We start from the raw sequence: 21,886 nt of genomic DNA, 5'->3' as shown, positions 1-21,886 counted from the left end.
AGGTGTCCTCTTGTAGGTAAATAAGACAGATTAAAAATAGGATAAAAACTGGGAGAAAACATCAATGTTCTTACTGAAAGGATCATTATGATTTGGTCACGCAACTATTAAGAGTTAGGACCTGTGCTTTTCAATAATGGGTTGGCAAGGTTTGTGAATGACGCCAAATTAACTGAGAGAGTCAAATCTAACTCTGCGAAGAGGGCGGGTGGTTCTCATGATAGTGAGTGACTCTGTCAGAAATGGCATGTGAAAGTCAATGCTAATGAATGCAAAGTAGTTTCTCTGGGAATATACATATTCAATCATGTATTATACTTATTCAGTTATGGATTGAACATTAAGTTATTATCATTCAGAAATAGAGTGACTGTAGGATAGCACTCTGAAAGCACTGATGTAATGACCAGCAGCAATCAAAAATTCAAACTGAATGACAGAAAATTTTGAAAGAGAAAAAAGGAGAAGAAAAACATGATTATAAGATTATGTCACTATATAAATGTTTGACAAACCCACATATTGATTAATACGTGCACTTCTGTTCATCCTGTCTCATAAAAGACAGAACTAAAAATGATGGGTGGGAGTTATTTAGCTCAGAGATCTAGACACCTAAATTTAGGTTTCTATCTGTAGGTGTCAATCTGTGAGGTAGATACCTTAACTCCAGCACTAAATCGAAGTGTTTTAATCTGAATTCCACCCACAGAGAGTATATGAGAAAGGCAGAATGGTTTTCAAATCAGGACAGAGAAAATAGTTAGACATGGGACAGAGATGTTGAAACTTCCTACCTAGATAGGAAACAGCGAAGAAGAGATAGCTATTATTTTTCAGAATAGAAGTAAAGGATGTCCCACAAAATTATTAGGCATCAGGTCTAAAACAAAAAGTCATACATTCTCATATAACATCTTATTAAATTGTAGAACTTATCGCCAGAGGCTGTTGTGTAGGTCAAAAAGTATAAATTAATTAAAAACTTCTGGAAGGCTGATGGGAAGACAATGTCCTGCCAAATGGAATTACGAGGGCTCACTCAACTGTCAAAAGCGATGGAGGCCCTGACCTTCCTATTGCAGGTAGAGGTAAATGGGAAGGACGCTAAGGAGGCAAAGTAGGACAATAAGGGCACTTTCTAGGCCAGAACAGAGAGTGAGAAAATGATCTGCACCCCATCAGCATCTCTTCCTGAGGTCACTGAACGCCACGGTTTGGATCTCAGGAACGGAAAGTGTGGCATACCCCAGCCTAGGCTTTGAGGAAGGAGAGGAAAAGGAAGGTTCTGCTTGAAATCCAGTGTAGGAGTTTTAAATGTTAAGGTAGACTAATGAAAGTTATAGAACTAGCCACTAGTTATGTCCAGAACATGGGAACAAGAAGCAGTGTGCATAGTTCATGGTCTTCGGCACCTCGGAGTTGACTGAATGAAGGAAATATTGCAAGCCATCAGCAGCACTGTACTTCCCAGGGCTTGCAGCTAATTACTCCTACCTGGGGCTCAAGATTTAAGTACTGGAATTCAGGTATTGTTTCTGTTCTTTACTAGAGCAGTGCTCCTGTGGTGTTTGAAGACTAGAATTGCTAACAACTACATTCAGCTGAGCTTATCTTGCTCATTCCAGACTCCTTGGGTTTTTCAGTCATCACTGAAGTTGCAGATGAGATCCCAAATGCAATCAATAACGAATGAATATGGTCAGGTTGATTGGATGTCTCAGAGGAGGAGCCAACAAGATATGCAGGACTGTGGAGAGTAAAGCTGGAGAACATCTCCAGCTTTCTGATATGGGGAGGCAAAACCTAGGTTGTGCTAAAATATGAGCATGGCTACTACAGTAGATAAGTTTAGTTTAGAATAAAGCTGTGTGGTGTGCTTCCAAACATTCATCTTTCAATCCTGCTTTCATTTTCCAATTTGTTTGGATATATTTTCATCATTTTGTGCTGCTGTCCCCAGGGTATTTCCACCTGGCTCTTACATGAGTGCTTAGACACATATGAACTTGGTTCCACACAGCTCAGAAGTCCTCTGGAAAACAGTATTGCTCATTTACAGTGTGAACTTGGAGAATAGTGACTTAATTAGATTGGTAGCACTACTAAGCAAGATTGGAATCTAATGCAGCTGTCTTTAAAATACACTTCATAAGAAGCCTACAATAAAATGGGAATTGGAAACCCTTAAAAGGGGCTAAATTTGATGGTGACTTTTGTATCCTTTGGTGTAAAGCATACTAAGCTGCAGTGTGGTAAAATCAATTAGTAATTTAGGGATCTTTTTAAAGTCATTTGCTCAACGTGAAGCTTTCTGTAAGAACATGCAAGATTTAGTAGGAGTTGCTGATGGTGATTCAGGATGCAGCATCCTCTCTCAGAAGGGCTGGAGCCTTGTATCCACAAGCCTGGTGAAAGAGCACTCGAGCCTCCCACTCCAGCATGAAATTCCTGCTTTATTGCATACCTCTAACAAAGACCATGATTACAAGTGCACTGCTTCCAGTGCCAGTGTGATGTAAGGAGTTCCTTCCCTCTTCTGTCCCAAAACCGATGTACTGTCACAACTGTGGGGCTGTCACGGGAGCTTCTTATGCTGGCACAGCCACTGAAAGGAAAAGATGTGTAATTACATGCAAAAAAGAGAGTGCTCTGAGTAATCTGTGAGCTTTGGTATGCATATGTATGTTCCTCCATCTCTGGATAGGGATGATCAGCTTTACATGAGCACTTGTCACCAGGGCAGGACTTTGAGCTTACTGCCTGATACGCTGTTTGAATGCTGTGACCGCAGGACTGTTCATAACATTTCTTGTTGTTTATTTTTTTTTTTTTCTTGACCTAGAAAATATTTACTCATTTTTTACAAATCAGAACTGCTATCCCTAGAAAAAAAATTAATAAGGTATTTCGGTGCCTGTCAGGGTGTTGCAAATGGAAATCAGGGTCAAAACAGTATCATGGTTCTGGACTTAATTAGATAGGCTGCTTTTCTGGGGCAAGTTGTTGTAAGGAGTTGGGCACCGGGGAATTTTTTGCATTGAGTTAGGAGGAAAGCAGCTTTAAAATTTCTTCCTCCGTTTCCTAGAAAATGAGTTTTCTCTCATTTTCTCTCTTTTAGATTGTTCAGCCAAATGTCTCTGTTTTTTCATGATATGTTTCACAACATATTTGTTACGTCCATACATAGAATGTTAGAATTAATCAAAACTGAAACATTTCTAGAGAAAGCCATTTCACGTCTATCTCTGTCATGAGACTGGCTGCACTGATAGGGATTAGAGGTTGTTACACTAATGACTTAGATTTTTGTCTCATTGCCAGAACCGTTTCCCAATTTAGAACCTTTTCTTCTGATTAATATTTGTATTCCTCCCACAATTCCTCTTCTTATAGGAATTCGTACTGGGAATTATTCCAGACCTACATAATGTCTCTGAAATCTTTTTATCCCTCTGTTTGCTGATCAGTGGAAAGGATTTTAATGCCAGGTTAGGTAATCGAGATAAATCCTAACTTCATCTAACTTTATCCCTCGACTATGTCTTGGATATTCTAGAAACATTTTTTGTGATCCATAAATAAATTCACGTAGGATTTTGATTAATCTTTTTTGCTCTTATTTTTCCAGCGAAGCCTCATTACATTAAACGGGAGATCAAACAGAGTGAATTACAGCTTCCACTATTCGACTTGCACTACTTTGTTCAGTGCCACACCTTTTTTTGTGCACGTTGAAAACATCAATAAGCTCCAAAGAGATCCTCTCGTGCACAGCTGGACACGTGCAATATATTTTAGAGCCATCCTGAGGCAGGGATGGTTTCTTCCTAATAATGCCTTCTAGCCCCATTCAGTTATTTGAGTGAGCTTACATAGCAGCGCGGAGTATACGCTGGTATAGTTCACTTCTCAGTGCCCCTCATTATAAAGTAGATGGAGCTAACCAAGCCTGTTCTCCTGTGGGTGCTTGGAGCCAGCAAAGACACGAGGATGCTGCTGCAGGCGGGGAGAGGTGGAGCTCCTGGCTCTGAGAGCTGCATCACAGCACTGCAGTCCTGTGGGCTGGTTCCTTCTGCTTCTGCGCGCCCTCGTGTTGGACATCTTGTGGCCATGAGCCAGCTGCTTCACATGCACCCAAGGAAGAGCTTCATCAAAAAATACGTATCCCATTTGGGAAGCTATCTGACCTCATGTGCAGGCAGTAGCAGGGAGCTGGGCTTGAAATGGTACCTCGTTAGCCGTTTTCCTCTGACGCTGTTAGTCTGAAACCTCCTGCTGAAATGAACCTAGAAGTCAAAGTTTCCTTCCCAAGAAGAAAACTTAGGTTTGTGTGACTGCCAGATGACAACTCGGCACCTCGGAGCCACTGGGTTAAACGAGCCCAGGGATGGTGGTGGCTTCAGTTCGTTAGGAGAACTGGACTGTGCGTTACCCCTGCCAGTCCTAGTGATAGATGGAATGGAAAAAACCCTCCCTTGCTTTGACCCAGAGTTGCTCTTTTCTCTGATGGTTCATTGATTCCCTTTGCTTCCCTTCTCATTTAACAGATTTTATAAGTTGGGCATTTACAGATCTGCTGCTATTAACATTCAGTGTTAGTGGACCCGGGAGCTTCTCTGCCAACTATTGCAGAGCTTCTTAGCCTGCTGATTTAAAAATGTTCATTGCTGATAGATTCTAACATCTTTCTCAGTTACTAATAGACTGGAAAGTATTTCATCATCTTCAAGCAATGAAAGCAAATCATCCTTCTTTCCAAATACTGAATAAAAGTCTGTTTGAACACTTCTGCATTTTCTGCATAATCCTTCACAATTCTACTGCCTGCACCGAGCAGTGACCCTGTACTGTTGCTAGGGTTTCTTTTGCAAACACAACTTTCTTGTACTAAGCTCTGTCAGCCATGGATTTTATTCTGAGGTTTCTTTGTTTCGTGCTTCTGTTCATGTAGGTCAAGAGTTTTCCTGGCTATTGATTTACAACGAGTTATATGCAGTGCTAGTGTTTGACATTTCTGTATTTGTTTTTGTTTGCTGATACGACTAACAAACGTTAACCACGCGAGTCAATTGTTTTAAGATTACATGCTGAGTGTCTGACAGTCTATTAATTTTTGCTTTTTTTTTTTTTTTTAAAGTGCCAGGTAAAATGCCCGAAAAGCCAGGAATAATATACCATTTCCCCAGTGTTCACACACATACCTCTTTGTAATATATATTTAATATTGTATACATATAAATACATGTATATATATAACCTCCCCAGTAGCAACCCAATACAGTACACTTTTGACAAGCTGGAGTCTTTTAATATTTGAAGTAAGGGCTTGCAGTATAGCAAAGGAATGACCCTGGTGAGAGATGTGCATTTCTTTTTTCCCTTTGAAATCTGACATGTCACGAGTCTCATTGTGTTAGTCTATGTGTGTTCTGCTGAGACTTGCCAGTGTTGAGCGATGTATTCCACAGAGACCTTGTCCAACAACAAGCACCATCCTGGCTTCAGGCAGGAGCAGAGTTTTACCTGCAACGTGCAGCAGAGGAGCCAGTGCTGGCTGGCGGAACTCAGAAGCAGTGCAGATAGAAAGTATGGAGAAATAGTTGTGAATCAGGGAGAGAAGCAAAAATATCTGGACAGGCACAGGTGGGGACAGGGAAAGTCTGTAGGGTAGGGGTAGAAAGAACAGTGCTGGTTCCTGCGTGTTCCTTGTTAAGAATGTGGAACAGAGTTCAGCACCACACAGTGCCTCTCATGCAGATGTAGCAGCAAATACATGAAACCACCAGCACAGCATGTGTGTTCAGACTCAGTCTGCTTTAGGTCTTTATAAAGGAAGACAGCATCTTACTGTTACCAAGAATCTCATTATTTGAAGGTATGAAGACCCAGAGGAGGATTAGGATAGCAGAACAGCATCTCTTTGACCACGGTACCTTGGGAAGAGCCCTGTCTGGGCAGTGCTACCTGTGCTGCTTATTTCTGGAGAGGCATCCTGGAACAGCTTCAGCAGGGCTGGAGGTACAGCAGGCAGTAGAATAGGGTTGAGGGGAATCCACCCCCTCTTTCACATGCTGTTTGTGCTCCGCAGATGCTTATATCCTCTGTGCTGCATCACCACATGTTAGGAGGTCCTCATTCCTTCATCAGAGCTGTTCTCCCGTTCACTCCGGCCTCCTTGCACCACTCTGCTGACACTGCACAGAGTGTTTGGGCAGAGAAATACACAGAGTACGTATAAATAGAAATACATGCAGCTCATTGTACACGGTCTAACAGACCCCCTGCCGTAGTGCTGTATCCTCTCTTTCTGCTCACGTGTGTTTGCTTTGGGCTGTACATTTCTGCAACCACAAGCTATCAATTAGAAATCCAGCAAATTATCCAGGCTGAGAATACGTATTTATCTTACACTCCAAGTTTTTTCTGTAGCATCCCCAGCAGGTGACAAGGTGGTAGCATGATAGCAGGATATGCTGCCCTTGGGTTTGGCTGTGTAGGTATTTTTTGTGTGTTCTTTATACCTTAGAGCCCAGTGGCTCTCTTTTCTCATAACTACCGTTACGGCACTTGCAATCTGAGGGGCTTTCCTGTGCTGAACCTTTGTCTTGCACTCTCACCACTGTGTCTCTTCATTTTCATTAGTAGCAGATGGAGCGTGAGTCCCAGTTCTTCCTTTCCATCCTTGCTGCCAAGAGATCTCTGGTGCCTAGGCATATTTTGTAGATACTTAATCTTCTGCTAGTTTTCATCCAGTGATTTTGATTAATTTTATCCATGTACATAAAATTATTTTGTGAGTGACACTTTTCATTTAGAAATCCTGTTGAAAGCTAGGTTTACTAACCTGATTCCAGTGAAAACATTTAATGCTTCCTCTTTTCAAATTTGAACCTCATTATTATTTTTCTGTAATCCACATTTAATTGTAAGTACCCAGCATTCTGCCAGTTCACGCGGCACCAAATGACACAAGGTTGCTCTGGAGTGCTCCAGTGAGCATCTTCTGGGGAATATTGAAATTCAATGGAAACAACATGAGAACCATTATCTGAAACAGCCTCTTCAGGCAAACCATATGGGGTGAAATATTCTGCACTGCTTCAATAATCTGAGCACAGATATGTTCACTGGTAACTCTGCAGTAAGCATCACTCATTTGCTTTGTCTGTGCAGTATTAATGAGCCATTTCAATAGACAGCAGGTTTCAGCTATATTTGGTGCATATTCATGTTGCTTCCTTCAAGTTGTTTCAAAACTCCTTTCCCTAGATTAACTAGAAAGTCTCAGTGATTGTGTCAAGTGCTGGGTACCAAAGACAAGGGTCATCCTGTCCTTTCCAGTCTTGGCTGAAGAGTGGGGCTGGTGTTTGGAAGAGAGATGGTGTGGTAGGCGTGCTGCCTTTGCTGAGCCTTCCTTCAGCAGAGAGGCTTGGCTGCTGCTTTCAGCAGTGTTTGCCAGGGCTACTTCTTTCTGAACACGAAAAACCTCCATATTATTTTGCGGTTCATCTGTCACATGGGGTTTGTGGTTGCTAGCAAGCAGTGGAGCATTACAACTCTTCTTACAGATGGACTCACATTATTATCATGGAGGAGTGAGAATATGCTGAACTCGAAATGGAGAGCACAGAAGGAAAAGCTGTATGTTTTGACTGGGCTGATTTGTGCTGTGTTTCTAAATACCTGTCTGTGTTGCTGTTCTGACGTGGTCAGGGGAGCTGAATTGCCCCAGACATTGGTGCAGGTATTTGCAGAGCCTCCCTGTGCATGTATGCAGCATATTCCACTGGGCTGATAAACTCTGAAGAGCGGTGTCTGAGAACCAAGATCACAGAATCACAGAATCACAGAATTGTAGGGGTTGGAAGGGACCTCTAGAGATCATCGAGACCAACCCCCCTGCCAAAGCAGGTTCCCTACACCAGGTCGCACAGGTAGGCGTCCAGGCGAGACTTGAATATCTCCAGAGAAGGAGACTCCACAACCTCCCTGGGCAGCCTGTTCCAGCGCTCCGTCACCCTCACATGTAGATGTACAGAGAGATCTGTGAGGGGGTGCCAATAGCCCAACAGAGGGTTCTGGTTAGTACTGAAAACCATGTGGAGGGTTCCAGGGAGTGGAAAAGTCACTTGGAATTTAAGAAATATTTTGATTGACACCCTTTTCTCTTTGTCAGCATTCAGCAACCTTCCTTTATCTTAATGCTTTTTTTGTGGTAACTATAGGGAGCTTAGCCCAGACAACAGCTGAAAGAATGTATGAATAGATTAGCAAGGTTACTCACAGGTCTTTCTAGGGAAGGGCATTCACACTGCAATCTTGAGCTAACCACTTCCCAAGCAAGTCAACTCAGATATTTAAACAGCACCACAAGGATAACTGAAAGAGGCTGAGGGTTGCCAACACTGAACTAGGTTAGCTTACGTGTCTTGGTTGTTGGTAGGAAAAGAGGGTTTTTTAATTGCAGCTCTGTATTTATACTATGTCCTCTTTACAAAAAAAGATGAAATAGAAAATAAACTTATGATTTATCCAGCAGGATGGAATTGGCAATGCTGTGGCTGAGGGAGGTGGAGGTCGGCAGCCAAGGGCTGGAGCAGAAGCCACATCTTCGAGTTGCAGCAGCGCAGTTTGATGCTGTGGTTGTGCCAGGGCTGCTGGGAGAAGAGCTGGGCTGGCTGAGAACTGCAGCCCTCTCAAGCTGGTGGAAGAGCTACAGGTGAGGGTTTTTTCCCCTTCTTTTTTGGGAACAATCTTCTGAAGGGAAGGAACAAAGACTAATGACAAGCACAGATGTCTGTGAGGCTGTCCTACACCTTTTCAAGTCCTTGTATTTCTTTTTATATATTGTTAGAAGCAAGTTTTATTGCAATGTCTTTTCCTTCTCTGTAAAAAAAGAATTGTTAGCATCGCACAGTCTATCTCCAAGGCTGTGGTGGCCCTGCTGCTCCTTTCCTTTCTGTCTCTGGAAATTGCAATAATTTTAAATATCCTCTTGGAGCTGGGGTAGCTTCTCTGTTCCCAGGAGCAGACAGCCCTCTACCTTGGCACAGGCTCTTCTTTGGTGTTGCTGCAGCTTATTAGAGAGGTTTGGCTCCAGTCCTCCTTGAACTGAGAGCTGAGTGCTATGAGGGGCTCCTCAGGGCTCCCCCAGCTGTCAGCTGTGTAAAGGGATGTGGTTGCTGGTGCCTGGGGGAGCTGGGAGGAAGGATGGCTCCACCACTGCTAGTGTCCAGCTGCTAATGCTATTCCATGTGTCAGCAGCCCCGGGGACAGGTTGGGAAGCAGGACAGAGATGTCAAGGCCCGTGCCTGGGTTCTTCTGATGGCCTTGTGAGCTCCCTGGCAGGGGATGTGTCCATTGCTGAGGCTCCCCAGCTGTCCACTGCCACCAAGGGCTGTATTTGTTTGGGAGCAATGCTGTATTTGGTGCCTAGTGACTGCTGTTTGCTAACAACCTTGGGTGGTGCTAAATAAATACAGAGCAGCATTTCATGCTGTTGCATTCACTCAGCTGCCAGGCAGGGCATTTGGAGAGCTTCTGCAATCCCAGACTCCTCCCAGCAGTAAGCCAGTTCATAGCCAGCATTTGCTGGGTTGGAGTTTGCAGATAGGAACTTGACCTGGGACTTGGGATGTTGGAGATACCAAGTGGGTCTGATTCTGCCTTCATTTACTGAAGACTAGGTTTTTTTTCAGTGCAATTTGTGCTGTTTTTCCTCAATGAAGCAGTAGAAGCCCCTGTAAGGCAAGGAGCACAATACTGATGATGTAGGGAGAAATGGACGATGTGGGCACAGCAGGAGATGTTGAATAAGTGCCCCAAAATGATGACTGATCAATATTAAACCTCAAGGAGGCTCGAGGGGCCTGAGCATCCCATTATTGGTGGGTCAGAAGATCCCAGAAGATCCATGGAAGACCTGGTGGGGACTTGTTGCTGCTATCCAGAGGCACAGTTACCCCAGGAAAGTCTGAAAGGCCCCGGCAGCCGAGGTGGTGGGTTGTGGTGCTGTTTTCAGAGCTGTGCATTGAGAGCACAAGGTGTGGTTGCAGAAGCAGCAGCTGGAGCACGGGAAAGGCTGCTGGGGTCAAACAAGCAGGAGCACAGTTAAATCTGGGATGCAGATTTTTTTTCCCAGTGACTGAGAGGGACACTTAGAGGGCCTGGCACCTCTCTTGCAGGAGTTTAGGGCTGCAGGAGGGTTGCCCTCTGTGGGGATTAGCTGCTGAGTTCAGGCTGCTTGGAGGGGGCATTTGGCTTCTGGACTGTATGCTGGGGTTGCCTGTGGGCATGTCTCACTGGGTTGGCTGGGACAAAGGTAGCAGCTGGCTCGGCCTTCCGCTGTCAGATGCTCTTCACTGTAGATAAAAGCTTTTTCTGGTTATTCTAGTTCCCAAGGCTGTCAAGGTTCTATAAATGGCAAAGGCTGCCACTGTGGGTCAGCCCTGTGGGAAGTCTCATCTTGTCCATCTGCCCAGGAGCGGGCTGGCAAACCATCCTCCTTTCCTAAATGTGCCACAAAAACAGTCATCTCAGTGCTTGAACTGCAACCCACCCGAGACAGCAGCAGTGCGCCTATGGATGTGTTTTGGGTGAGCTTTGGGAGAGCTTTTGCCTGGCCCAGCCATGCACATAGCGCCAGCTCCTGCTGGGTGTCTGAGATGTCTTAGGCTTGGCTGCTGGAGCAGAGGGTCAGAAACCCACTGAGCACTTCTTCATGCCTGCCTCTGCTTGAGTGACAACAGGAGCCTGAGTACTACTGGTTGTAATGGAAGTGTTGGGAGTAGCTATCCTGCTATTTTTCTGTTAAAACCCATATTTTCTTTTCCTAGATGCTTGCTGCTAATTGCTTTTTCACCTCTTGTCCACCCCTCCACCAGCCGCTTAGAGCCACCATTTTAGACTTCAGCTGGAGCTGCAAGGAGTTAGTGATCTTGTTTTCCAGAGACCCTATTTGAAGTAGAAAGAACTGGATTTTGCCTTCATTTACGCCTCAAGGAGCTGCCACAGGAGGAGGGGCCAGAGTTTGCCAGCTTGCTCTGCTCCCTGCAGCCCTCACTGGGGAGCCGCGCCACAGGAAATGCTGAGCAGGGATCAGGCATGAGTGCTGGGTCGGTTTTGCTCTTGGAAACAGAAGGTGGAGCAAGCCACAGCTGAGACAAGGTGACTTTTGGTTTGGTGCATGTTTTACTTAATCCTTGCTAACATATCACAGAAGCAGGCTTTGCCTTTCTCCTGATCGCCAGCTTGTCTCACAGGTCCTGCATCAGGAAAATCTCATTGCTGTGTTTGTGGAGCTAAAAGAGGGCAGCCAAAAGCTGTGGTTGTCCTGCTGCAACAGCTCCTATCTCTTTGCAGTGCTGGAAGGGGCTGCTTCTCCTTCTTCACCAATGCTCCCTTCAGCCCAGCTTGTGCCGTACTCCATTTTATCAAGACTCCAACAAGCACAGCTCTTACAGAACTCCAGTCTTTGTTGCAGTGTGCTTCATAAACACTGCAGTTAAATAGATGGTAGAAGGCATTTTTTCAGGGGAAGGACAGCAGGGCATCTGGAAGGACAGGGGCCCTGCCAGCTTAATTGAAGTTAAACAGCAGTTGCTGCAGGGACTGAGTTGTGTGATAGCAGGAAACCTTAGTGGCTTTTTTTGTGCCCACATAACTCACTGAGGCTTGGGAACAAATTCTGGCAACCCCATCTGCCCTGATTGGACCATGCTCATCTCTGCACTTAAGTCTCATCTCGTTGCTCTTGAAGAGAAGTCTTTTCTAAGGAGTTCCTTATTTGGAAGCCTTAATGAGAGGTCTCCAGAAAGACTTTCTTTAAAGAGTAAGGAGATGAGACTTCAGCACCAAGATAGACAGTGGGGGTCTATCTTGACCAGACAAGCTATCACAGCAGAGCAAAGCCCCACCAGGGCGGCTGAGGTTGCCAGACCTTGCTCTCTAGCCCCAGTGGGCTGTGCAAGGACAGCTGAAGGTTTTCTGCTTCCACATAACCCAGCATCTTTGGCAATCACTGTTCTTAAAGTGCTCTGGATGCTAGAGTACATTAACAGACCAACCCTATTTCCTCAAAGGGAATCCCTTTGTAATTTTTGGGGGTGTTTACAGCTGGTTAGAAGTCAACTAATTGCAGCTTGATTTGTGGGCAGGATACTCAGGGAGCTGGCACTAGTGTAGAACTACCAATGCTGTGTTCCTCTGGGATGCAGCTACTAGCTATTGCAGCTGGCATCAACACATGTCTTGTCTTCCTCTCCAACCCAGCTGTTTAGGCTGAATCACCACTTTGCTGTTGGGAAGAGCTGAGATGTAAAACTGCCAGAACTTATTTGTGTCTTCTGCTACCTACATTACCCAAACGTGCACTCACCTCCTCAGGTGCAAGCTGCCAGTGCCTGCTGGGAGCTGCAGCCAGGCAAAGGCAGGAAAGCTTCTTCCCCCACACAAGTGCACTGGATAGGGGGCTACTTCTCCACTCTCTGGGAAGAAAGTGAGGCAGGGTGCGCATCTCTTCTCTCTTCCTGAATTTCTGTTATTGCTTGTCCAGTGTAGGACACGCTGCAAAGAAAGGAAGGCAGCTTAATTGCCTCCCATCTAATCCTTCCTTGGGCACCCAACCCTTGCTGTCAGAACTGAAGCAGGGAGTGTGTCTCCTCCAGCTCTGCCTGTGCTCTGCTGGAAAAATGATATATGAGGGGCACAGCTTCTAGCAGCAACCCTTCCCTGCTGATAACTGCAGGGAAACCTGAACAATACTAGTAATCTGGCTGTAGCTGCTAAGAACCAGGTAAAGCAAAGAGATGAAAAGCCAAAATTGAGATTTTGGGGGGGTTGTTCCATTCCTCCTGCGCTGCCACACATGGATAGGGGCTGCCTCAGGCTCTGATCCTGCAAGGAGGGTGTCCTGGCTGGCAAAGGCAGCCTTGGTGCAACCCGAGGAGAAGAGATCAGTTTTGGGGAGTTGAATTGTATTTGTTCTTTCCTTATCTCTTTCTCTCCCCTCCAGTGTCAGGATCTGCAATGAAAGCAGGATCCATGCCAAGCAGGATGGAGGACTACAAGGGGTCACAGCAGAGGGCTGCATCCATGGGAGCATCCTGGAGCCACTGGCCACATGGTGCTGACATCCGAGAAGATTTTTAACGTGATTTTTCACTGTGCTGTTCACTGCTGACACCACCTTCCTCACTGCAGGGTAAACCCCTTCACACCAGAGCAGCCCCGTGTGCATTCTTAGGGGTGAGATCCATGGAGGGCTTGTGAGGGTACCAAATCAAATGGGAGGACTTGAGTAGGGGGGGACACCAAAAAGTAGATGGATACCCTTGAGGAGCATCAGTGGGGACACGCAGAAAGAAATGGAGGGTGCTGAGGGCCATTAGAAGCAGACTGGGATTTACAGAGAAGGTACCAAAAGCTTTAGAGTGACCCAAGAGGCACACAAAGCTCGCAGGAAGCACTGGGATGGAAATGGAGGGGCTCTGGAGGCACTGAGAACCACCTGAAGGAGCACTGCTGGAGCAGAAGGACAAACAACAGTGCTGATTTCCTTCTTGTTTCTCCAGCAAGCTGGAGAACTGCAAAAGCAAACCAAAAGGGTTGAGAGGACCAGAGGGATTTGGGGCACCAAGACAAAGATCTAGCACTGTGGGGGCTCCAAAAACTATGTGCGGGGATGTGGATGGCACCATAAAAGGACAAAAGTCTCTGGGGACACCAAACAGGGCTCTGGAGGAACCCCAAAACCAAAGGAGTGACATACATAAGAAGAGCCCCGTATCTGTTCTTTCTCCTCCCTGCTATGGCATCCAGGTTTCGGCAAAATTTCACGGTGTATAAGTGTCCCAAGAGAATTCCCCTCTCGTCCGTGCTATGGAAGAGAAACATTCCTGTTTCCGCTCTGATCTTACAATGGCTTGTCAGTGACAAAACATTCCCAAATCCTCTCATTTATCAAATGGCCAATCCTGTTAACAGCTTAAGAAACATAATTACCTGCAATCTCTTCTGCTATTCATTTTATGCCTACACTTCCCTCTTGCTGGCAGCTTACCAGCAGGCAAGACGAGAGCTGAAGCAGGGCTGCAGCCACCGAGCACTTCAGCAATGCAATTTCCCTTAATCACCTGCACGGTGATCACGGGAGTTTTGCCTCCCCATTTGCAGCAGCCAGAAGCAGATGAGAGAGTAAAGCACGGAGCCAAAAGCATCAGCTAACATGTCACCAGATGTGTGCAGGTTTTCAAGCACGGTTACGTTTTCAGTGCTGTTCTACCTGCAAAGTGGGAACTGTGTCAGGGTATGCTTTTAGAGTACGTGGTATCGCAGCCAGCTTTATGTGCCTTGGAGATAAATGTGCATGGGTGGGCTCAGAGAGAAGCAGCAAGAATTCAGAAAAGCAGAGCCCAAAACATGAGTGAGCTCGTGAAGTAGTGGGGGAGGGGGAAGGGGGAATCGGGGTCAGCAGGAGATGATAGGAGCTCCTGTTTGCTGCACTGCTAAAATGGTCTGAATTTATCTTATTTTACAGTGCATCTACTGCTTGTGCGAGATTTTACGCTGTCTCATTTGGATTGTATCTCAAGAAGGATTTAGAGGAGCTTGCAAGCTGGAGACCTGCTGACTTCCCAAAGGTTGGTTACATACGGGACAGCTGAAGCCAGAGAGGAACAGCTGTGACCACAGTAGCTTCTTCCTTCCACCTAGGGACTAGAAAATCCCTGGGTCTGTCCCACTCACACAGCTGCTGAGGAAGCCATCTTTCGTGCCTTTGAATCTTTCACTACCCTGACATTATCACTGTACATTTAACTGGCCAAGACATCTCCTTGCCTGTGCTGTCTGTTTAGACCCATTTCAGTTTTGAAGGATATTTGTTCACATACTCTACCTCTCTTTTCGACCGTATCAGCTATTTCTGATCCTCAATGTTTTGGATAAGTGATATACATTTCTTCTGACACTTTCATATGTTATTTTTAAGCTGTGTTTATGCTTCTTGCCAACATTTTATCCTTGCGGTTCTTTGAATTTTGTATTAAAAACCCTATGAACAAACTGTACACAATTCAGAAGATCTTTTTTAAGTCAGTCACCATCTTAGGGGATTTCAGGCTTTTTCATCCTGCTAAGATACTGAATTCAAGTATATTTTGGTCACTATTAGTGAATAACCCTTTCCTAATAGCACTTTGAACCTCCAGTGTTGAATTTGAATTGGACATTAGACATTTGAATTCAGTATTTCAGTTTATGTTGACTGAATTTGAGTGCAGCCCAAACATGGCCTGGTCCCAGGAGCTGAGGAACTTGAGTGGCTCTGGGTTGCCTGGTTGGAGCTGTGCACTGGTTGTGAGCAGCCAGGAGATGCATAAAAAAATAACTGAGACTTAAACAGAGCTTGAAACAAGTTGAGTTCCTGTATTTAACAACTAATCTAATATATATAAAGGGAAATTAAAAACCGCAAACAAATAAACCATACCTAAAGAAAGTAAAAACCGCCCCAATAATAATAAAAAAGTAGGACATCTGTGTTTTTATACAAGAACTTGTGTTTCTTTTATGACATTTTCTTCAAATCATGTAAGCCCTTCAGAGCAGCTCTAATGCCCACTGGAGTTCTCCAACCTAAATGTCTTGTCGTCAGTGTAAGAAACAAAGATAATATAATTTGAATGCTGGATGCAACAACATAGGCTGCTCTCGAGGCTGATTCTCTCTGCTCCAGATGGGAATGATGGCTCCAAACAGACTCACCAGAACAGACTGAGAAGCAGACATCTCATTTGTGAGGAAATGGTCAATATTTCAGCTCTTTTCTTCCCATTTGTTTCTTCGTAGAAAAAAAACAAAAAAACAAAAAAACAACAAAACACAAGAAAAACAAAGCCCCTCACAGTTGCACAAAAATGCTGCTGTTTCAAAGCAAATTTTAAAACATTTCTGATTTGCAAGTGGCATTTCAGCATTTTTGTGAGAATAAAATACTGTGGTGCTGTGGCGTTTAAATATTTCATTCCAGCTCCTTGAACAAACTTACAATCTTATAATAAGTTTTTTTTCTGACATAAAAGCATGCTGCTCTGTGGTACCCATAGCTTAGGCATCTCCAGCTCCAAGCGCAGCCACAGGAGCCCTCCCTGCTCACAGCTGATCAAAGGCAAACCACGCTGCCACCCACGAGCCACGGCTTGTCCTCAGCATCCAGCCCAGGAGAGAACACAAATCCCAAATCCCCCCGAGCCCTTCTTCCCCAGAGGCAACACCATCCGTGAGCAATACACACTGCTGTTGTAACCCTGCTGTGAAAAGGTGGAGCAAGTTCAGTAAACAAAAATACTTTGCCTTGGTTCAAATTGTGGTGAAACAAAACATCAGCCAGCGCTGGCTGTTCAATTAAACTGTTTGTAGTGCAGGCTTTGGAGAGGAAAATGCTGAAAAAAGGATTTGGGGATCATATGTATTGCATGGAGAAAACGTTTAATGAGAAATTTTCCAAACCTCTTTGCAGCTCGCAGGCAGCACTCTTCTCCTGCATGTGACATGTGCATTGCCCTCAAATTTAGAGGATGGCTCACAGCTGCTGTGACTGCAACCAGGATGTATGTGGGGCTGAGAGTTGCCCATGGGAGCCAGGAGGTGAGCGTCCTTTGTTTGGATGTCCCTGCTGAGGGATGCTCCATCCATGGTCCCGCTGCAGCCATCCCTGTTTTCTGGGGGCAAATGGGTCAGAGAGAACATCCCTGTTACACCAAGAGGCCTCTCTGACATTTCAAGTAGCATTTCTAAATGCTATTTGCGTCAGACATGCGAGCTGTCCAAATACAGTGCCAGGTTTGGTGTGTTCCTTCTGCTTTTTACCACTTCTAGCAAAAATTCCCACTGATGCCACGTTGCTGTAGCCTCCATTTCTTGATCTCCACATTCTCAGAAAGATGCATTTTAAGATGCATCATCTTCCCTCAGCTAATTCAAAATTGCCTGCTAAGAAAGAGAGCCAGGATTCTTTCTGCGTGCTGGGTTTGTATATCTGGCATTGCTGCTTCTTTCCAAGGCCCTTCCCGGGGTCAAGCTCTTCTCACGCTGTCTCTCCTTAGCCATGTAGTTCAGGTCCTTTCTAATGTGTGGTTTGCAACTACACTTTTTCCACACATCAGTTGTGAATGTTTCTCATCCAAAAGCTCTCAGAATATCATGTTTTAGTTAATTCTGTATGTAATTCTGACGTGAGAGCAAGAAGCTGTTGTTCTTATCCTAGAGGACTCAACAGATCTGTTTTCAGAGATGCTGAGTCTCCTCTTCCTCAGCATTTACCCTGAAATACCCATTTTCTCCCTTTTTCTGGAGCAGTGCTGCACCAGCACTCTGCTATGGGAACTGCTGCACTGCGCCCCAGATTGCAACTGAAATCTTGGTGCCGGCTGAGCCCCAGGACTCCCAGCTCCCCCTGTTTCTTCCCTTGCTCTACATGGTGATATGCCTTGCCGGCTTTCCTGGGGCTGAGATGATCTGTGATGTCCCTGTGGTGGTGGTGGTGGCTCTCCCAAGGTCTCCTATGACCCATTTTGTGGTCTTGGAGCATCCTGTCTCCACCAGCTGACCTCAGGACATCCGCACCCATGGTAGCACCTTGCTACTGGGGATCCTGCAGAAACCAACAACCGATGTGGGTGTCTGGGGGCACACTGCAGGGCACATACCAGGAGAGGACAGGGAAACTTGCTGGCTCACCCAACCACCAAGCTGCCTTAGAAAGGCTTGTATTAGCACAAGGGTGCTTTGCATCCCTGCTGCTCTGAGCAGATCTGACGGCTCTCAATGCGTGCGAATGAGGCCGCAGCCAGCACGCAGGGAGGATGCAAGCAAGCACAAGTTAGTGCTTGTGTTTGCCACTGATAAATGTATTAGTCTTTAAAGCGGTATTTAAACTACAACCCTTTTTCAGGCACCTCAGCACTCCGTTATTTTGCAGGCCTTGTAAAGGAATGTGATTTTGCCTTTTAACTGGAGTGTATCTTATGCTAAGCAGTGAGATTAAGCGTAGGGATCCAAAAGAAGTTGCTGAATGGCAGAATTGCCTTTATAAATAACATTAATAATTTATCCGATCCAGGGGTTTTTGGGTAAATGAAATACCTGCCTCTGTATAAAGCCCACTGAATAGGAACACATCTCCGCTTTTATGAGGCTTGGATTAAAGAAGGGAAATGCTAAGGGGCTTATCTTCGCTTCAATTTGCAGCCCTTCCGGCTAATGGCAAACTCATTTAAGAAGCTCCTGTGTTTGTGCCAACTCTGCCTTTATTCTCGGTGCCGGAGCTTGGCTGCATTTCTCGCCGCAGTGCTGGAGAGAGCAGAGAGGAAGCAGTTTGTTTTCTTGACCTCAGATTATCAGACAAAAGCCAGTGAGAATAATTTTGCTGGAATCCTCCCTATTACGAATTGTTTAAAGCGTGGTGGCTGGCGAGATGCTGACGGTGCGGGGGTTTGCCTCACCTGCTGAAGAGGACTGGGCTGCTGGCTGAGCTGGGACGAGACGACAGAGCTCATCTCCCTTCTGAGACACCTCTTCCTCATGCACAGACAGTTGTGAAATGGCAAAACCCATCCTCTACAAAAACCACGAGCGGTCGCTTTTCAGCTTTTCTTTTATGCCGGTAAAATCAATTGCTTCAAAGTTCACTGAAGGTGAAGGCAACATTTGCTTTCCATTCAGAGCTAAGCGGGCCATCTTCGAGAGCAAACGCTCGCAAAAGGGAGAATAGCAAAAATCAGCAGAAAAAGTCTCTGAATAATTTGAACTGGGAGAGGAAAAAGCAATTTGCTCCCAGTTATTCCACAGACAAAAGTATGAATAAAAAAATCATGAGCTATTTACCCTGCCCAGGCTATTTGCATGAGTTTTATGCTATTCCAGTTTTGTTTCCCTGACCCCCAAAGACCTTATCACTGGATCCTCAAGGCACGTCAGTAAAAAAAAAAAACACCATGCTCTTTTTCTTTTTTTTTTTGTCATGCTGGATCAGCAATGACCAAAAGCAGAGAAAACAAAAAGGGGTCTAAATCTGAACTGTGCTGATGCTTGCGTGTGTGTTGACCCGGATTAGAGACCTGCACTCTGGCCTGCCAACTCTATCAGCATAGAAATTTTGTTCAAAACAGTATTATAAGTTTGCGTGCTTTGCTTTCAGATAGCGAGGCTGTGGCAAAGCATGCGGATATTTACAATCTGCTTTAGGAAAACCTGATAGAAGTTGTTAGCTGCTCTGCTGCAAAGGCAGTTTATGTCACCCACATCTGCTGCTGAAGGTAGCCCAGCCAGACGGCTGGCACGGCGCGAAATGCCAGCAACCACGCTGGCTGCAGTGAGGAGATGAAAATGAAAGAAGGATGAAGACCTCATAAGCTTTATCAAAAGCCACCAAAAAGTTGGGAGATTTGGGGATTACATCGTGTAATTATATTACCTTAAAGAAAAGTTTACTGAAGATTCCCTGTTTTGTGTTGCCAGCTCTTTTCAGCCATTAGTAACACATAACTTCTCATTGTCTTTTCCCGAGGCACAGATGGGCTAATTTTCAGCTACCTGATAATTACACATTGTTTGAAACTGTATCAAAAGCTTCTGTTCCCGCATTTCTCCAGCAGCTGTGCTACAGCTCACCAAGTCCCTTGATCACGGCTTGCAAGGGCCCACATCCATCCATCTGTCTGGAACGGAGTGGCAAAGCCTCCATGGTCACATTCACAATTTGCAAGTTGCTGGGATTTGCTCTGTTCTCAAGGTGGGTTGAGTGCCTACAGCTCCACTGAAAGCATCTTCTTGGCTCAGTATCAGCACCTAAGGTTAATATGGGGATAATGCTGCATCGAAACATGTCTACTTGAATATGAGTGGGGGGTGCTGATGTCATGGGGAAATTAAGGGTAAAGGAACATGAGATGGTGGAAATCAGCATAACAATGATTTAACAGTGATTTTACTTGGGCAAAGCTGTGGATGTGGCTACACTACAGGCGTGCCAAGTTGGAGAAATGTGGCCCGTTGTCTGGATGGAGAGGAAGGGCGATGGTCCTTTCCCTAGAGTGATGATTGAAGCTGGAGAAACCTCCTCTCCTCTTGATCCCTCCTCTTTGAGAGTGGTTACTCTGCCAGTTGAGCTCTGTCTGATTGGTTTTAGAGGGCATTTTCTCAGCTTTTTTAGGGCTGTCCCATGGGAAAATGCAAAGGGCCTCACATCTGTGTTTTTTGCTTCCCCATCATCGTGTATGCTTGTTGCCGTATCAAAGAGGGAAATTAAATTGGGTTGACATGACTGGCTCTTGACAAACCCATGTTCTTTGATTTTATTCATCATTTTACATCTTACAAGTTGCTCGTTTAATACTTTCTTCTAACCTCTTGAAGAGAATTGAGATTGAGTTGATTATCCCAAATTTTCTTAATGTCTCCACTTTAAAGAAAGGTGCTTCTCTCATCTCTGGGACCTCAATGCCTTCATAAATTTTGAAGATAATCACCAAGAGTTCAATCTTCCTGGGTGCATCTTATCAGATCCTCTCATTTTGAATACATTTGATAAATCCAAACGGCTTTAAACTTCTTTCCTTTTGCTGGCCTTCTTCACCGTTCCCTTCAAAGGTGGTTCTGTCAAACTTCGTTCACAATTAACCTTTTTTTAAAGCCTGAAATGAAGAAGAGGGGGCAAATTCCTGCTTGGAACAGTTGGTCAGCGCTCTGCCCTTCCCCAGACAGTTCTGCACCTACTGGTCTTGCTGTTCTCATTTTACAGCTAATGCATTTGCAGACCCTTGCTGGTTTCCCCTGAAACCTTGAGCATGCAGCCCTAGCTGCTCGCATGCTGCGAACCTGTATTATTCCTGTATTCTACCCCCAGCACACGCCTGTTTCCACTTTCTATACAATTTCTTTCCAGCTTCTAGACCCTGATGCTGCTGTAATGCCATCTAATTATGCTTCTTATCTGCTTTCACAGGGGAGCAGTTTGCTGTTGTGCACCATCTCTAGTCTCTTCAGGGAACTGCCAGCTCTGCATATCCTTACAGCATATTTCCATCCAAGAGAGCTTCTCCACAGCTTCCCTGATCTGTCAGACGCTCATTATTTTGTTATTTCCATTCTCCTGTGTGATTGTGCTGGTGGGAAGAGACACTCAGGTAGCTTTTCCTTTTGGGATGTGAATTAAGGACTAGCCTGATAGGGCTGCAGAACTAAAAGGGGGCCACTGGAAAGCTCCCAAATCCTTCTGGCAGTGGGACACCCAGATGGGACCAACTGGGGACTGCAGCAGATCCAGAATTGGATGGGCCTTCTATGCAGGGCAGCACACTGGAAGGGGTGATCTGCAGCAGCCCACCCCCTACACTTTAACGCCTCCTGGGAGCATTCTCCATGCGCGTCAGGTCCGAGATGACAAGGTCTGCTAATACCTTGACTCTTCAGTCTGTATTCATACTGTAAGCTCAGCAGAACGACAGTTTTCCCCACCTGCAGAGCCCTGTGTCGAGGTGGGTTTGGCTGAAGTCTCCATACAGCGACACCACTTACACAACTGACATTTACTGTGCTGGCCTGAATTCCTTCACTTTTCCCCCATGGCCATTTGGAGTCAAGTGCCACTGGAAACACGGCTCCTGCCGGGAGGAATTTCAGATGCATTCAGATCTGAGACAGTTTTGAATGTAATTTTGAGTTTTACAAAGGCTCTTCCGCTCGCCTGCTTGCCGCAAGTAATGAAGCAGCAAGATAAAAGGCAAGGCCACGGAAGGTTGTTAAAAAATTACTTGCAAATTAATGTGAGGACAAGGTGTATGAGTTAATATCATATAAAGACCCTTAAAATCGGCGTACATGC

At 45.3% G+C, this 21,886-nt stretch overlaps 1 long non-coding RNA gene across 2 annotated transcripts in view; it reads left to right on the top strand.

The window, feature by feature from the left end:
• The window catches only part of LOC104913234, a 57,302-nt gene that overhangs the window by 21,510 nt on the left and 13,906 nt on the right, over positions 1-21,886 (top strand). The window contains exons 7-12 of one of the 2 annotated variants that reach the window (XR_004161363.1): positions 8,540-8,722; positions 10,952-11,169; positions 13,016-13,204; positions 14,540-14,642; positions 19,659-19,795; positions 21,008-21,188. This is a non-coding gene — a long non-coding RNA (uncharacterized LOC104913234). Of the gene's footprint in view, positions 1-8,539; positions 8,723-10,951; positions 11,170-13,015; positions 13,205-14,539; positions 14,643-16,522; positions 18,966-19,658; positions 19,796-21,007; positions 21,189-21,886 lie in introns of those variants that run through there. The other variant, XR_004161362.1, reaches the window with a different exon arrangement.

Source organism: Meleagris gallopavo, chromosome 15 (assembly GCF_000146605.3).
Source record: "Meleagris gallopavo isolate NT-WF06-2002-E0010 breed Aviagen turkey brand Nicholas breeding stock chromosome 15, Turkey_5.1, whole genome shotgun sequence".
Lineage (NCBI taxonomy): Eukaryota > Metazoa > Chordata > Aves > Galliformes > Phasianidae > Meleagris > Meleagris gallopavo.
This window is presented reverse-complemented; position numbering and strand designations above follow the sequence as displayed.